The following is a 16,179-nucleotide window of genomic DNA, read 5'->3' as shown; positions in this document are numbered from 1 at the left end:
CATATCACCAAAGCAGAGACCCACGCGGCTCATCTTTAATGAGAAAGGAACTTCTCTTTTCACAAATTAAGAGCTTGTTAAAGGTTACTAGAAAGGAACAAACCCTGTTCTGAGAACGGATTGGATAGATTTCATCATGACACAAAGTTCTGCAAAACAAATGCGGTGTCCCATATTCACAGAGATTCGGTTTCTGCACACTAAAGACACCGCAAATAACTTCATTAGCATGAAGCGCAACACAAAGCAACACGTTCTTACTATTAATCAAGCCTTCATTAGATCAATAGTGCGCATTTCCAATACCTGTGTAGATCACTATATCATAGCTAAATTTAACTTGCCAAGCATATTAAATGGTACTCAACCCATGATTTTATTAAGTCTTAATAATTCCCTTGCTGTTATTTCCAAATTGACCACTCTTCCTATTTTTATATCAAATCATTGATACAGATATGGAACAGCGTTTGCTTTCTTTTTTTTTTTACACAGAAAAATCCATCCAATTGCTCTTTAGAGAAGCGTAGACTATGACCAATCTGAGAATGATTTGGGACCGACAGCAACAGATGAACGAGGGCTACGGAATCTATGCATGACTTCTGGAAATGTACAGCATTTTCAAAGAAAAAATCAGTTAAGATCAAAGATCTTAAAACTTCAAAATCAACAGTTTTCAGATCTAGGCTATTTCTGAACAAAAACAGTTATACATTTCCTGACCGTCTGTTGAACATAAAACTTGTCAGTTCACATCCAGTAAAGATAGACATATCTATTCACATTCAAATTCACTGAAAACATCACACAAGGTCATTCAACTTTAAAAATGGTTAAATACGCAACACAAGGGAATGTGACATTCTTTGAAGTAAACCAAATTATTTTTACAAGACATTAAATTGTTTTTAATTACAACATACAAGAAATGAAATTGTTTAGCCTATGTCCAACTGTTTTCAGTAGAGTGATCCTCCCCAAAAAATGGTCTTTGGCTTTAAGAGAAAGGAATTATCTGATTTATATTCCTTAAGATTCATATGCAGTTTTCGTTATGTTTTAAATGACTAACTGTATGTTAATTCCACATTTCTTGACAACTACAAAGCTTAAAAAAGGGAAAGCCCAATATAAAACACTATGCAAAACTAATAAAATACCAGCAGAAGTAACTGTAAACACCAGTGATCTGCTAGATGTAGCCTTTAATAGAAGAAAGCTGTGGAACTATGAAGGCAGAGGGCTCATTACAGCCTGTGGCAAATCACAGAGCCCAGCCAGTAGCCAGACTGCAGGAGCCCGCAACACTGCAGTAGCACGTGTGCCCAGTTTATTACACTCCTCTGTCTCCAGAGCCAACTTCAAAAGCTTCCAGACACGGACCGGAAGTCTGCTAATGCTGCGAGCTCAACAATGTTTTAGAAACTAGGCCACACTGTAAACTCAACTCTTACATGCATATGAAAGCTGCCTGCTGGTTCAAGGCATAACTTAGTAGGCAACATCTTAGGCACTGCAGAAAATGCAAAGGGATTCATAAGTCTGTCAATCAAACCCAAAAACCAATCCTACTAAGACACTACGTCCTGCCAAACAAGCCTAAGTGTGATGAAAGGACTGGCACCATTTCACTTATCACAAAGCACCTCATAAGAGGAAAGAGGAGGAAACTGGGTGGAATTATACATAGGGTGTGTATTGTCACAAGAAAATAAAGCAAAGCAATTAATCTGCTAAAAAAAATCCATACAAAAATAGCAGTATTAGTATATTTCCCTTTCAAAGGAGATAAACAATGCCTAAAACACTTCCAAACTTTAATTAGTACAGGTTCTGTAAAGCACTGATACTTAACATTCACTCCGTTTAAAATCACTAATTGCCCTGATATATTTTTTCCCCATATCTGTCAAGATAACACAGCAAAAGAATGATTTCCAAGGTGCAGCCTGCCATAGCAAACCGTGCTTATTAATTCACTGGAGGTTATCAAATTCAGTGTTAAAACCTATAAAGCCTACCGTAAATAAGTTAAATGCATTCAGGCTGTTCATCTATAACGCACAAGACCAGTAATGAGAAAAAGCCATGGCCATGAATGCAATTCAGGCACACAATCAAGAGAAGGCCAACAACGAGCTTTGCCTAGATACTGCTGCCGTGGTCTACAGAAGTCACCAAACCCATTGTCTTCCCCCAGTCCATCAAAACCACTATATTACCCGACAAGAGGGTTAGTTTCCATTAGGAATCCAAATACAGTTTGTGACAAAGGGGTATGGAGATTTGTCAAATTCCATGACGATTCTGGGAAAGATGCTCTCCTTCACTGTTCAATAATTACCAAGCTGTGTGGCCTATAACAGAAGCAATTATATTCTGACATAAGGCTGAAGAAATGCTATAAAGTACTTGCAGGCTTCAGAAGAGGCCAGATTGACCGATTTTATTTCAAATATCTGCATGGCCAGATTGTAAAAGCCATAAATGGCAACGTTCAGCATTTCTTTCACCACACGCTCACTCGCTCTCCTCTCTAAATAAAGGGCTACCAGCACTGAAACAAGGCCACAGGGTGCAGCAGAAATCTCCCCTGCCCTCCATTAAGTAACACGCTGCAATACACTGCAAGGGCATGGCTGAGATCACCCTTAGAAAGGACCATGCTGGGATGCCAGCTTATCATTAACAGACTAACAAAACTGCTCACGGATATATATCCAAGGCTACCTGCCAAAAGTTTGTGAAGGGGCTAGCATCTTGAATAGAACCGAAACAGCAGGATGCACAAAAAAGAGCCTTGTCTTCTGCGATGCCCCCAGCTCTATTAAGAGAGCCATTGTGCGCTGCAGTCAGTCGGCGTGTCATGCCCTCCCAAGGGTAGCCTGGTGCTATTTATAACCAGTCTGGAGAACTGAACCCTGCAAGGGGGGGAAAGCAATCGCCTTCTTTTAACTTACCAACCACCAGCCCAGCACAGTTACCTGATTTTCTTTTTCTTTTTAACATGCGATATTCGAGTTAGGCAACATACAATGCCATGACGCATACTGATGACAGATGGACCATGAAATAAAATGCAACCATCAATTTTGGTCTCACTTAGGGCAGAGGAAGATTTTAGAAGGCACCACTAGGAGCATTAATCATTCTTCCACGCAGTGCAGTGCGGCCTGCCATGCAGAAGACTGAAGCCAGCGTTACTGCTAGAGGGGTCTCGGACACCATGTGGGAGACCATGTGACAGAAGACTGCATTCCATATAAGCAGTCATAGCCCAGCCATGTTTCCACACATGGAGCATCTCAGCATGGAAACACACTTTAAAGATCTCTGAAGAGGAGAAAAAAGTACAACCTGTGGGTTTTTCAGACTCCAAACGACGGTGAAAGGAGATCCACGCGTTTCCTATGGGTGATACAGAGTTGAGAAAAACTCAGCTTGCGACTAGTGAATATTGTCAACAGCTCATGGGACAGTAACTCGGGAGGTTCAGCAACTGGCATCTCTGGAAACATCCAGAGAGGATGTGGAGGTGGGGAGGGGGGAGGGGGGAGGAATCTGGAGTTTTGCAGCTGGCAGGCTGGTCTTTACAACTCGGCAATTCAACCACTGTGTCCAGCCAAGAACAGCAGTCAAAGGCCAGAGCACTGCCCACTTTTATCAGAATGGAACTTAGTTGAAATAATTACCTGCTTTTTTTTACACATTAATGAGTTACCAATTCAAATGAACAAGTCTACTGGACTGCAACGTTTGAAGATGAACTAGCTACCCTCAGCTAAAAGCATGCCATGTCAAATCACAAAATGCACTGCCTTCAACATCTACTTGAAAGAACTACGAAAATTCAAAATGTGTTGATTCTAGAAAAGCACTTAAGAGTGTAAGTTCTTTGCCTTTCCTTCCTCAATTTCCTAGACAGCCAGGTTACAGCAACACAATTCAGGAGCTCCGTTGCTCAGCTGAGACTCACATTACATCATTAGAACAGCATCCTGCTCCCATAAAATCGCTTTAGAACACTTCCTTCCGAGTGTGTCCCTGTTCTGTACGCCCAGTGTCTCAAGACATTATTTTAATAAATGATCCATCTACTACTACAAAGCCTTTCCTATCCTGTAGGCACAGGGCCTACAAGGCAGGACTACACCATGAATGGGATGACAATTCAATGTAAAGTAGACGCACAAAGAATTAAGAGATGCCAATTCATCCAGTCAGTACGTCTTTGTACAGTGGTTGGAAAGTGAAGCCCCTCCAGAGAAAACCCACGTTAGTACAGTAGTTGTTTCAGTCCAGAATTGAACATAGGACACGAGAGCTATGAAGCAGCCGTGCTACCCACTGCTCCAGCCTTATAACCTAAATTACAGGATAATGAATTCTAGCTCTTTTTAGCTCAAGTCCAAGGAATCTCATGAAACTGATTGGAAAGACAGCATTTTGCAGGGGAAAGAAGCATTTTGAGTTTCCTTTTATATGTGTGTGGGTATGATCTACCATCCTAAAGCAACAGCCGAGACAAATTTCATGTTCCTTTATTCTCTGGGAGTAAAATCATTGAATAACTGGGAGGCTCAAATCTCAGGTAAGACTGTCGTACCCTTGAGCAAGATACTTCAAGCTAAATTGGTCCCCAGAAAAACACTCAGCAGTATAAATGGTTACACATGTGAGTTGCTTTGGATAAAAGCATCAGCCAAACAAATTAGTAGCCGGCTAATGAAATGCACTATCCAGGTGAGCCAACTTGTTCTTCTGCACAGGAGGAAAGAATTATGACTGCTGTGAAGACGGTGATCCATCAATTCAAGGACAAAAGAAGCCAGAAGTCACATGCAGGCTTGCTGGTGCATGACGCACGTCCATCAGAAATCGCAATCGAGACTGATTAAGCTCTTTTTTTAAAAACTACACTCGCCTTGATAAACATTCACATGCAAGAAAATGTAAGACATACTCTACCTGATTGTTTTAATAAATACAATTGTTTGTTTGCTGCTTTTGGCCACAATGGATCACGTAGAACCTTAACAGTACTGATGCTATCTAGCATTTCATCTCAGAAGGAGAATATCAGTCCTAAAAAAGCAACTTCAGTTTCCTATTTTGTGACTTACAATCGCTCTATCTGAAACTTGGAATAAAACAAATAATACAACAGTTTAAACTTCAGTTTAGAGGCAGATGATGCACACTAAATTTTCAAGACAAATGCTACTTCATTTCGACATAATTATTGGCTAAGACACTGGTACCCTGGGCAGAGGGACAGGAGGCTGAAGGCGGGAGGTTGGTTGGCACCTTTATGTCACTCTTAATATTTTAACACCACACTCCACTTGGAAAACCTCTAAATTAGAGGCTGCAAATGTGACTCGTCAAGTGTTAACGATTAAATAAGTGAAACTGCTGTCAAAGCAAAAATAAAAAAAGTAACCAAAGCCATTTCCTGGAAGAGGAAGATGAAGCTCGTTTTGGAAAACGAACTCTGACAGCTTGAGTTGGGGGGGCTCACACACTCCCCCAGCGTCCTTCCTCCTCGCAGGGGCCGCGCACAGCTCTGCGGAGAGACCGGCGGATCCAGGAAACTCCAGACACTCCATCCCGGAAGACCCGTTTCCCAAGCCATTCCTGCTTTCCGCTCAGGTGGGACCAAAGCATTTCTTTGCCATAAAGATACTGCCCACAGCCCCCCTCCTCTCTTTGACTAAACTGAAGGGGAGCTGCAGGCCCAATTATTTCTCCGACTGGTTATTAAATCTCAGTAACAGAAGTCTTTCACAGTAGAGAAAAAATTCACAAATTCAGAATTAAGCACAAAATTGTGAACTGTACTGTAAGTCGCAAACACTGGTGTTCCCACAAATTGCTGCACTTCCTGCTCACTAGTCACTGGAATGACTAATGTAATGTGATGCACGAGGGAATAAGGACAGGCCATGCAGCAGACACTTCACCGCAGAAATGCTCAAACGTGATCTGCATGCAGAGTTAATAAATAGTATTTTGGGCAAAACCGGCTCAAAACCGAGAGTAATATTTCTGTTGGATTAAAAGAGATGTATGCAAGAGCCTGCTTCTTTACAATGCAATAGGGCAGCTTCATGTCACCGGGAGTTTTGGTGTCGCACTCCGAATCGCAGAATATGGTGCTGTCCATCCCTGGAAATTTCACCTACTTGGTGGTTTTACACATTACTGTGCATTTCACTTTCATTGTTGTTTGAAATGCACTCAATGCGGATTCTTTCTAACCCCAAAATATAAACAGTGTTGCCGTTCCCATTTAAAACTTGGATGAAAGAGAGCAATACACATACAGTTTAGAATGTATATTATTTTCTACGAAGTTAGTACCTTGTTTTTCTATCATTCTCAAGCATGTCTCAACTTAATACCTGGGGCTCTTTTATTCTATATTACCACAGTTCAAAGAGGGTCAGGCAGAAGCACAAAGAAAGAGAACAGTGGAGCTACTATCCCACCTTAACTCCGATTATGAATGATACACGCGTGACGAGCATAAAAAAAAATATTCATGAATTCTGTTGCTTTCTTTAAAAAGAGGCTGACAACTAACTACCGCCAGGCTAGGTTAGAGGAACTCAGGCGTGACGTGGAACAGGTTCTTACAAGCACAGCAACGCAAGGTTCAGGGTGCGTGCGTTTTCGCACACAGTCATAGGTCGTCTTTGTACAGCGGATTGCACAAATCACAGCATCTTCACAGAACAACATTCCTTTGGCTTGAGTTAGGTCACTTCAAAATTCAACATCCATCTCTCTTCTTACCATTCCAATTAAGAGGGGGGTGGGGCGCACAGTTTTACTACTGCTATATTTAGGTACAAGCCGAATAAGTTAGACAGAAGCTGCTTTTATTGCTCCATTCTAACCCATCTGCAACATTGCATGGTGTTCCCATCTATAGGCAAGTCCACATGGATAACCACTCCCTTCCTGTACCAGTGGCGGCCTGACTGTCAACTTTAAACCCTGACAAAGGAGGACAATTTTATATCAACCACACTGCACTGACCTCAATCCAAGGCAGTTCTCCACAGTGCATACTGTGGATCTGAGTACACTTTTGACGTGACATCACAGAATGTCTTCCATGTGTTCCTAACCTTAGACTAATCTTGGGCGCGCTTTCAGCAGATGTGGTGTCTATAGACTCATCCCACAACAAGAGTGAGTGCTTTGTAATTGTTAGCTTATTTATTCTTGATAAATCAACTGAAAAAATTTAACTTACAAACTAGACACACCCGCAAAGGTAGATGGTTTCAATGTCCTCTGTAAATCAGTCAGGTCACCCCTGGAAGCAAGCTAAACAGATGTGCCCATAACTTTTTCCTGTACATCTGTACACTGCACTCCATGCTACTCCTTCCAAAATTTACAACAGACATTTCAAGGAAGGCACAGTGCTTCAGTTTGAGCAGGGCCCGGCAGTGCTGTAAGTGTGGAGTTTGGACGTTCTCCCCATGTTCACGTGAGTTTCCTCCCACAGACCAAAAACGTACTGGCAGTTTCTGCGAAACCTGGCCCTGGTGTTTGTTTCTGTCTGTCCTGTGAAGGACTGGTGTCGCAGCCAGGGGTGTTGGTAGCCGGTTGCTGGCCGGGAAAGACTCTGGCTTCGTGACCCTGAACTGGAGGAAGCTACTAGAAGATGGATGCCTGGATGTGTGCCACTGTCATGTTATCTCTTTAGCCTTCTTCCACAGTCATACTGGCATTGGAAGAAACTTAAGTGAAATGCTGCACTGCTTTGCCAATCTGGTGTAAAGTGCACTTTACTTTGCACTAGATGTTGGGACTCTACAGAGAACGCACAAATTTCACTCGAGCAACTTCTACCCCAGTTGTAAAGGTCCTTTTACTTGAAACAGTCCTTAGATCAGCTTTGAAGTGTATAATCTACGTCACTTTCTGCATTTAACAAAACACTATCCCCCACCGTTTTACTTCTTCAGCTCTCTGGCTCAGGGTCATTCCTAAAAACCTGCAACATACATCCAATACTGTAGGCTTCGCTACAAAAACAATGTTTTTTCTTAAAGCAGCTGAGCTGCAAGAGGAACGTGCTGACTATTTTCTTCTCTCTGCTTTCTTTTCCATGGATCCTTGTGTGTTTTCCAAATTAGCAACATCTGCTCTTTATTGGCGGCAAGCACATGAAATTGCCCTGCACAAGCGATTTGCCTTTGGAGGTCACTCAGGTTTGAAGATTGCCTGTCAGCTGGGGAAAAAAAAGGCGCAAGTCCCATGATTGAGTTGGACAGCACTCAGGAACAATGATTTGAGAGAGACGTTCTACTTCACTTCCTCTTAATTTTCCCGATTGCCCATTTCACTGTTAATTTGTATGCTTCCAGGTAGCTTTCCAACAGCCTTACACATACAGAACATTTTCAGTCATTGGCACATTCAGCATTCTACACCAGTCAACACTGAAAAACTACAAAGATACAAGTGGTTCATTAAGATGATTTCCAGTGGATCCAGTTGAGTTAGCAACATTTTTAGAATTTTCTTGATAAAGACTATGCCCAAACCAATTTAAACCCTTTTAACAACTGATATCCTGACTGAGGTCTTCATGCCTCCCACGTAATTTTATATACAGTTCCACATAAAACACTGAGACATTGTGAATCATATACAGGATACGGTGTGCACGAGTCTTAAAAACGCCAGCAAGGCAATAGATATGCAAGAGAGCCATAAAAGGCTTGCAGACAAAGATCAAAATCGAGCATGCTGAGCAGAAAAAGGAACGCCCCACAAGTCCCTCTGAGTAATTCAGAGTGTGGATTGTCCTGTAGCTCTCCTACAGGGCTAGACGCCCCCTGGGTATCCTCCAGTTGATGGGATTTCACCAAAGATGCACATTTCACACACCACACAAGCACTGCCCCATGGCACCCTGGACAGATGACTGTACAGACAGACCTGAAGACACTTCCTATCATTCTCTGACCGCAGCAGACAGAAACTCGGTAGTACTTTGCCAACGCCTCGCCGATATGATGAAATGCAGTCAGTCAGGTTTCTGTCAAAGCCCTGACAGTGAAGGGCTCTTTGAAGCTCTGGCTGTTTTAACTTGCTAATATTGCCATCAGTGGAGATGTGGGAAAGCAAGCCCTAGCTATTCCATGACCTAAGGGATACAGCAACAACGCAGAAACGAAACAAAAATAAATGAAACGAAATACTTTACCAGCACAAATTAACCTACATTGCGATACATTAATGAAGACACGTCACCCACCGATTATAGATGAAAGATTACGTTATGCACATTTAAAAATGCCAGATATAACCCTGTGCTTATGTTTGTCCACTGAACAAGCCTAAATGGAAAAAAAAAATGGAATCTCACTTATTCTGACAGCGCTGGCCACTGAAGACGAGATGAACACACCACAAGTAGAAAAAAAGTATGGGACGTTTCGGAGGAAACTGCTTTCGCTCTAAAACACAGCATATGAAAGGTGAATTTTCTTTTCTGCAACTCACAGCCATCCACCCCTCTTCTGACTGCTTCTTCCAGTTCTGAGTCTCACCGGCGAGCCCACCCCGGCCAGCAGCCCTGCTACACCCTGGACAGGGCACCAGTCGGTCGCGGAGACCACACGCTCACACCAGGGCCAGCTTTCCCCAAAAGCCGATTAACCCACACCTGTTCTTAGACTGTGAACACAAAACCAACGGAACACAGAATGTTCTGCATGAACACAGGAAAACGCCTCAGAACTGAACCCAGGGACCCCGCGCTGCGAAGCAGGAGTGCCAACCACAGACCCCCCGTGCCACCCCGAACCACAGCCGTACCCCACTACGTGCCACCATGGGGAACTGAACGCCGGCACCGAAGAGCTGCTGAAAGAAAAATAAAGCACCGAGACGTAGCTCCCGGTGTGCGAAAGACTCCCGCCAAGTCCGGGCCGAGACGGGCAAAAAACGCAGATACCGGCTTCGAGGTACCCGAGGCCACGCAGTTCCCCGGCCTACTCAAACGGCGGCCCTGTCGATGGCCCCCGAGAAGCCAGGTCATCTGCTGGGGGACATCTGCTGCTTTTCACAGGCCACTTCCACCCACTCCCTCCTTTCCCAGGCTTGCCTGCCCCGCGAGGCTGGAAACATCAAGCCTGGAGCCCTGCCGCGGCCTCGGCCATCTGCACCACCCCCCCGGCCCGGTTTCCTCAAGAGCGCCCGCCGCGGCGCCCTCCTCCACCGACAAGCCGAAGCCTCGGCGACGGGGGAGGCGTCCAGGAGCCGGGCGAGCGCTTGGAAACAAGATAAACCGCCAGAAAGGCACGGCTTCTCCCCAACCAAAAAAAGGAAGGGCCGGCCACAGGCCTCAACCGAAACCGTTGGCGTTTTTCCTCCACCATCCCCTTAGGCTTCCGCTTGGATTTACAGGTCTTGCCACTGCGGGAGCGCTTCAGAACCCCTCGCGCCAACTTGAAGCTACGGAAATCACACCCTGGCCTGCTCCGCAAAACGTGGTTCTAATTAAACCCCGCGCACACAAGCCAGGAAGCGCTGCCCCAGATGCTCCGTGTAGCCACGGAAACCACCTTACATCCCACTCTCCATTCCACACACATTCCTTTTCAAGCCAGATTTCAGATATTTCCGCACGGGATTTACCATGGCCCAGAAACCCCATCTCAGCTCTCCCAGCGACCAAGAACAACACTCAGTGGAAAACTGGCCTTCTAAGAGCGAGCAATCAGGCTTTTCGCAGGCCTGTTCTCCCAAGAAACTGGAAGTCTGCAACGCTTGCAATAAAACACCCGACACTAAAATCAACAATTAAAAACAGAATACAGAGGATGCCACAATGACCTAGCCTTGACTGGAGAGCTTAAAGACAGTAAAAGCTCATCTGTAGATCTGCAGTGGTTGAGGCAGAAGACATGAATATTTCAGATCTCGCAACATGGCACACATTTTTCATAGTAGAGCATCCGCTGCCTGTAAAAACGCACAAGCACAGAGGCCTGGTACTATATTCAGGCCGGCAGAGCTCCCTTCCTTTCTCGGTATGTCAGCTTACTCCCACGACCATCATTACTGAAAATGGCACATACCACCTTCCAAATTCCGGCAACCGCCCTGTCCCTCGTACCGGGAGGGGAGAAAGGGGCGTCAGGTGCCTGGCCATTTGGAAAGCATCTCTCTTCCTCCTAAACCGCCTCGCCAGTGATTAATCGGTCACGGCAGGCATCTGAGTGGCAACAGCGAAAGGGTGGCTTAGGGTCAGCGACAACTGCGCACCGGGAGAAGCTTTTACATTTCGTGCCGAAGACCCCCCCCCCCGCCACAAGTCAGAAGCGTCGGCGATGGAAAAAATGCATCGGGAAAAGAAAAGAAAAAATGAAATACACCTGTTTTACCTCCCCCCCCTCCTCTACAGGACCCATCTCCATCTTAACTGAGCCAGCGCCGCAGTCACGCAAAAAAAAAACGCCTGTGTTCCAGTTCACGGCGTCTGGCCCCGGCGGTGCGGCTCTGTCGGAGGCGACCAGCAAACACATCAAGCAGATCTATTACACTTTACGATCCGTGTAAAGCCCATTAATGGCCTTCATTTGGCCGAATTGATTTTATCACCATATTTCTCCGATAACGTTGATGGCATTCATGCGGACACGCCATTCAGTTCAGCATCGCGCCGTTACACTAAACTCACACACGCTGAACGGCTCCGTTTTGACACACACGATTTTTACAGCGGGTTTGAAACCTCGCCGTTTATAAAGCCGGACGGTAAGGCGTTCAAACTCAAGGCTGCATTACATAAGCGGGCTTTTTGCTGTCACCGGGCACACCTCTTTCAACATTTCGTCATGTGCTTCCCCGCAGAAGAAAACGGCTCGATTCACCCACCCAGCATAAACCTCACGAGTGGAAAAACGACCCAGTCTAATTTCCCACCAACGGAATCGGTCGATTACAACGGCCCCGGTTCCACTTCAACCAAACACAACGGGCTTGTTAACGAAAACGGGAAGAGATGGGGGGCCCCGAGTGGCTGGCCTCTCTGTTTTTCTTTTTTTTTTCTGGAAAGGGTGACCCGCTTCTTTCATTTTTGAGGAGACTACGAAATCATCTTTTCCCTTCCTCCCCCGCCCGTTCACGGCGCACAGCCGCTCGCTTTGATTTTTCCCCCATGAGACGATTACATGTCGCCAAAATGGCATTTCGAAACGCGTGGAGACACCCATTTCCAAACACACGCCGCACCCCCCCCCACCCCGTGAATTTCCATTCACTTCCCAACTGCACGGCGACAATGCAAAGAGCAATCCCCACAGCAAATAACTCGAGCAGCACCGCAAATATGCACCTCGCCTGCTCCGCACAGCGCAACCTTTGCCAGAATTAACCTAAAAAAAAAAGACGACGGGACCCGGTCCTTTCACTCCCCAGACTTGCAAACCCCCGTTTCCCCCCATTTTAAACTGTTTTATCCATATTAAACGGGCTCAGGAGGGGGGGGGTGGGGGGTTTCGACACTAACAACAGACAACGAAACGAAGAGACCCGCAGTTTCGCATGCAACTAAGCGCGGCCACAAACCACGTCCCCCCCCAAAAACAGGCTACATTACATGAGCTTGCTCATTTCAGAGCTTCAGCGAAGCTTGTTTCCCCCCCGCCGAAAAAAAGGCAGCTCACGACTGCATCCCTCTTCCTTGCCATTTCACAACGCACCCGCCGCCGCCGCCACCGCCAACGCAAGACAAGAGGGCGTCACAAAAGGTAAGAAAGCGCACGCTTACCTTCTGGGTTCTAGGCAGAAATTTAAACCCCTGGCTGCTGATTGAATAACTTAAAAAAAAAATCATGCAACTCTCTTTCTTCCCCCAGTCGCGTTTCCTCCCCGCCGCAGTCGCCTAGCGCTCGCCTCTCTCCTCTCCGGATTCCCTGGCACCGGAAGCTACGCCCTGCTCCTTCCCCGCCCCCGCCGCCGCTCCTGCCTCTGCGGACAGGCTGGGAGGCTCCGTGAGTGGCAGCCCGCCGGGCCAATCGCCGGCAGCTTGGTGGGCAGCTCGGATACCGCCTCCAAAAACAAGTCCTGGAGGCGGGCGTGGGAGGGGGGAGGAAGGTAGACGGTGCGTGGAGAGAAGGAGAAGTGGAGCGCAGAAAATAACTGCCCCCGACCCTCCCCCCCCCCCCAAAAAAAAAACCCGAGATACCCCAAGGGGTTTCCTGGCTGCGTGTGTGCGGGGTGCGCGGCGAGGGTCTTGGGTTTTTGGATGTGATCCGAAGTGGGAAAGCGGGGCTTGTTCCTTGGGGAGGGTGTGGGGGTCGTCCTTGGAGAGAGAGAAGAAGGAGAGAGAAAGAGAGCTGTGTCCCAGGAAATCTTGTCTCGTTCGTAAATCAGATATGCTGCTGCACTGAAAACCTCATTGTGCCGCGGCATCTGTGAAATTGGCAGCCATTCGTCTAAAGCTTCAGTTCTGAGAAAGATTACTGGGCTTCGCTGGGGATTCTGTCACAGCTCCTGACGCCTGTAGCTGGAGCAAATGTCAGAAAGGGAAAATGCGTCAGTTATGAGAGCTGTAAGATAAAGCACGTCCCCCCCCCCCGTCCTTTCTGAGGCAGAAAAATCTGTATGTACAGCAGCTGTGCCGGGTTGTGGGTGCAGTACGTATGGTATAGCACAGGCTGGCTAATTGACCAACCATTGTAACACTTTGTGTGCAAACGGCACACCAAGCTGCATAATAATAATTTTCTTCCATTTACATAACACCTTTTATCTTATAGGATCTCGAAGGTCTTTAGACTAGTATTGGAGAGGTCCACATCACTCAATACTGAAATACAGCCCAACCTACTGTATACACACAGCATATTCACTCTTTCACAAAGGTATGCAATGCACAGAACTGGGAGTACTTCTGGGAGGTGGCGAGAACTGAAAAGGTATCACTTGTTGTCCACAGCTGTTAATAACATTTAATAACTGACTACTGCTACCGGTACTCCTGGTGTATTAACGCCAAAAGATATAATAAAAAAACATCAATATCTGCCATTTCCATTTTGAGATAACAGGGACTGCAAGATGCAGACAGGCTCTTGCCCATGATTATACTTTGAATAAGTTCTTCTTTCTAAAAGAAAATTAAAGAGAGCATACTTTCTGTTTAAACTCTGTGAGAGGTGACAGATTTGAGAAACCAATCAACCTGATGAGTTGAGGGCTCATTTATGAAGAAAACAAGGTTGGAATGTTTTGCCAAGAGGCTGGTGGTGAAAAATGTAGAGACACCAGTTGACCTAGCTGGCATGTCTTTTGGAGGAGGTAAGTACTGTAAGGAAAAAAATCAGGGAAAATCCACCTTGACATGATGAGAACATGCAAACTCCACACAGAAGGACCTGAGAGCTGGAATTGATCCCAGGACCCTTGAACTGTGAGGCAGCAGGGATAACCTCAGCACCACTGTCTCGCCCATATTAAGGATTTCAGATTGCCTGCCAGAGTCTGCAGATGTCAGATTTTTGTTTTTACAAAATGAGGTGAAAACCGAACAGACAGCCAGTAAGGAAAGCAGTTTTGACTCGTGGCTTAATTCCAGATAATTAGGTGCTTCTGATATAACTTGAGAGACTGACCAATGGCTTCTAATGGAGATGCTGGTTGCAGCTGTGCTTGGGCACGCCATCTGCTCTGTGAAGTTTTACACAGATTGCATATGTGAGAGCTCACACAAGAACAGTCAGATCTGATGTGCTGCACTAAACTGGCTTCATCCCCACTGAGAAAAGAACCTGCACGGTCTTTAAACTTAATATTGACGATATATTTTAATTTTCATATAAAGGACTAGTTTACCAGTTCCAATGACTTAACTGGTTCTGCAGTTCTGTCTCTTTTGAGATGAATCGAAAGAGCAGGGCAGACCAAGACCTTACTTTGAAGGCAAATCTCCAGATCTCCCTGACATGGTGGAGTCCACTTGAATGCATTTGCCTCTGTTCCACCTTTTGAAACAAATGTTGCATTTTTAAATCAAAGACATAGGTGCATAAACCAAAATATTGCATTGAACAGATTTGTGCATATTTGTTTTTAAAAAATCATACACCTTTGATGATAGCCTTTCCCTACAAAGAAATCATACATTAGTATGATGAGTATGATCAAAAGTGATTACCTAACTGGAATAAGGCTTTAGTCAAAATATTGAATGTGTGTGTGTGTTGGAGGGGTGTGTGTGTGTGTGGGGGGGGGGGGGGATTTGACCTTGAAAGTCTGAACCATTACTTTTGCAGCCTGACAGTGTAACTAAGGGAAGACAAAAGGATTGCCCAGATGGTTTAATTAGTGAGCGTCCATTACTACTGCCTTTTCCCCAGAGGACGGAAGGTTATGTAGCGAGATTCGTGACGCGAAAATGAAACGCGAACATGTGGATATGATATCACGAATGCTTGCTCAAAGTGTTCAATTACAAGGGGCAAACTAAACCAATTGTGAAATATGAACAATCATTCATATTGCAGAGCGATTGGGAAAGTGCTCAGTGTGTTGTCAGCTGGTGACATAATGGAGGTGGCTCAGGAAAGCGCAAAGGCAGTGGTGAAGTCAGCCCAAACCCAACACATTCGGAAAGGTTTCACCCCAACAGAAGACCGGACTCATGCACCTCCCGTCTTCCGGGCCATTTATTTAAAAGCCGCAGAAGCGTTTCAGTTGTTTTCAATGTGGTACCTGTGAAGATCACTCTGAGTAATGCATCACAATGAAAAAAAGCGCACAGCAGGGCTAAAATAACATGGTACAGTACGTCAGCAGGGAACAGCGTTGTTTGTTGTGTATCGGCACAGTCAGTTGTGAATTTATTCTACAGCCAGTTTCATCTATTATGTTTGAAATCCAGGGCACAATTTAAAAGGAGTCACTATAATATTGAAAAAAATCTATTTTTATAAAGCCGAATAAAATCGTTTCAGAGCTGTTTCAGAATCAGCATTCAATGTTGGTCGTCTCTGTCATGTAGTGAGACCGATGTGCGACAGCTCCGGCAATGCTGTTAAAGGATAGATTAGGTAAGAATCTCATTTGGGGGACAGCAAACCACTTTAGTCAGGACTTGTGTCTAAAGATTTCTCCCAAAGATGATGTCAGCAGACTATG

At 45.4% G+C, this 16,179-nt stretch overlaps 1 protein-coding gene across 2 annotated transcripts in view; it reads right to left on the bottom strand.

Moving 5' to 3' along the window:
- Nucleotides 1-16,179, bottom strand: part of LOC148641581 (coronin-1C-A) — a 58,957-nt gene that overhangs the window by 36,235 nt on the left and 6,543 nt on the right. Inside the window, exon 1 of one of the 2 annotated variants that reach the window (XM_088618620.1) lies at nucleotides 12,809-12,976. The exons of the other annotated variant lie outside the window; for it this stretch is intronic. The gene's annotated coding sequence lies outside the window, so the exon portion shown is untranslated. Of the gene's footprint in view, nucleotides 1-12,808; nucleotides 12,977-16,179 lie in introns of those variants that run through there. 2 annotated transcript variants of the gene reach the window in all.

This window comes from Lepisosteus platostomus, chromosome 24 (genome assembly GCF_059453375.1).
Source record: "Lepisosteus platostomus isolate fLepPlt1 chromosome 24, fLepPlt1.hap1, whole genome shotgun sequence".
Lineage (NCBI taxonomy): Eukaryota > Metazoa > Chordata > Actinopteri > Semionotiformes > Lepisosteidae > Lepisosteus > Lepisosteus platostomus.
The sequence above is the reverse complement of the archived record's forward strand: the minus strand, read 5'-3'. Positions and strand labels throughout refer to the sequence as shown.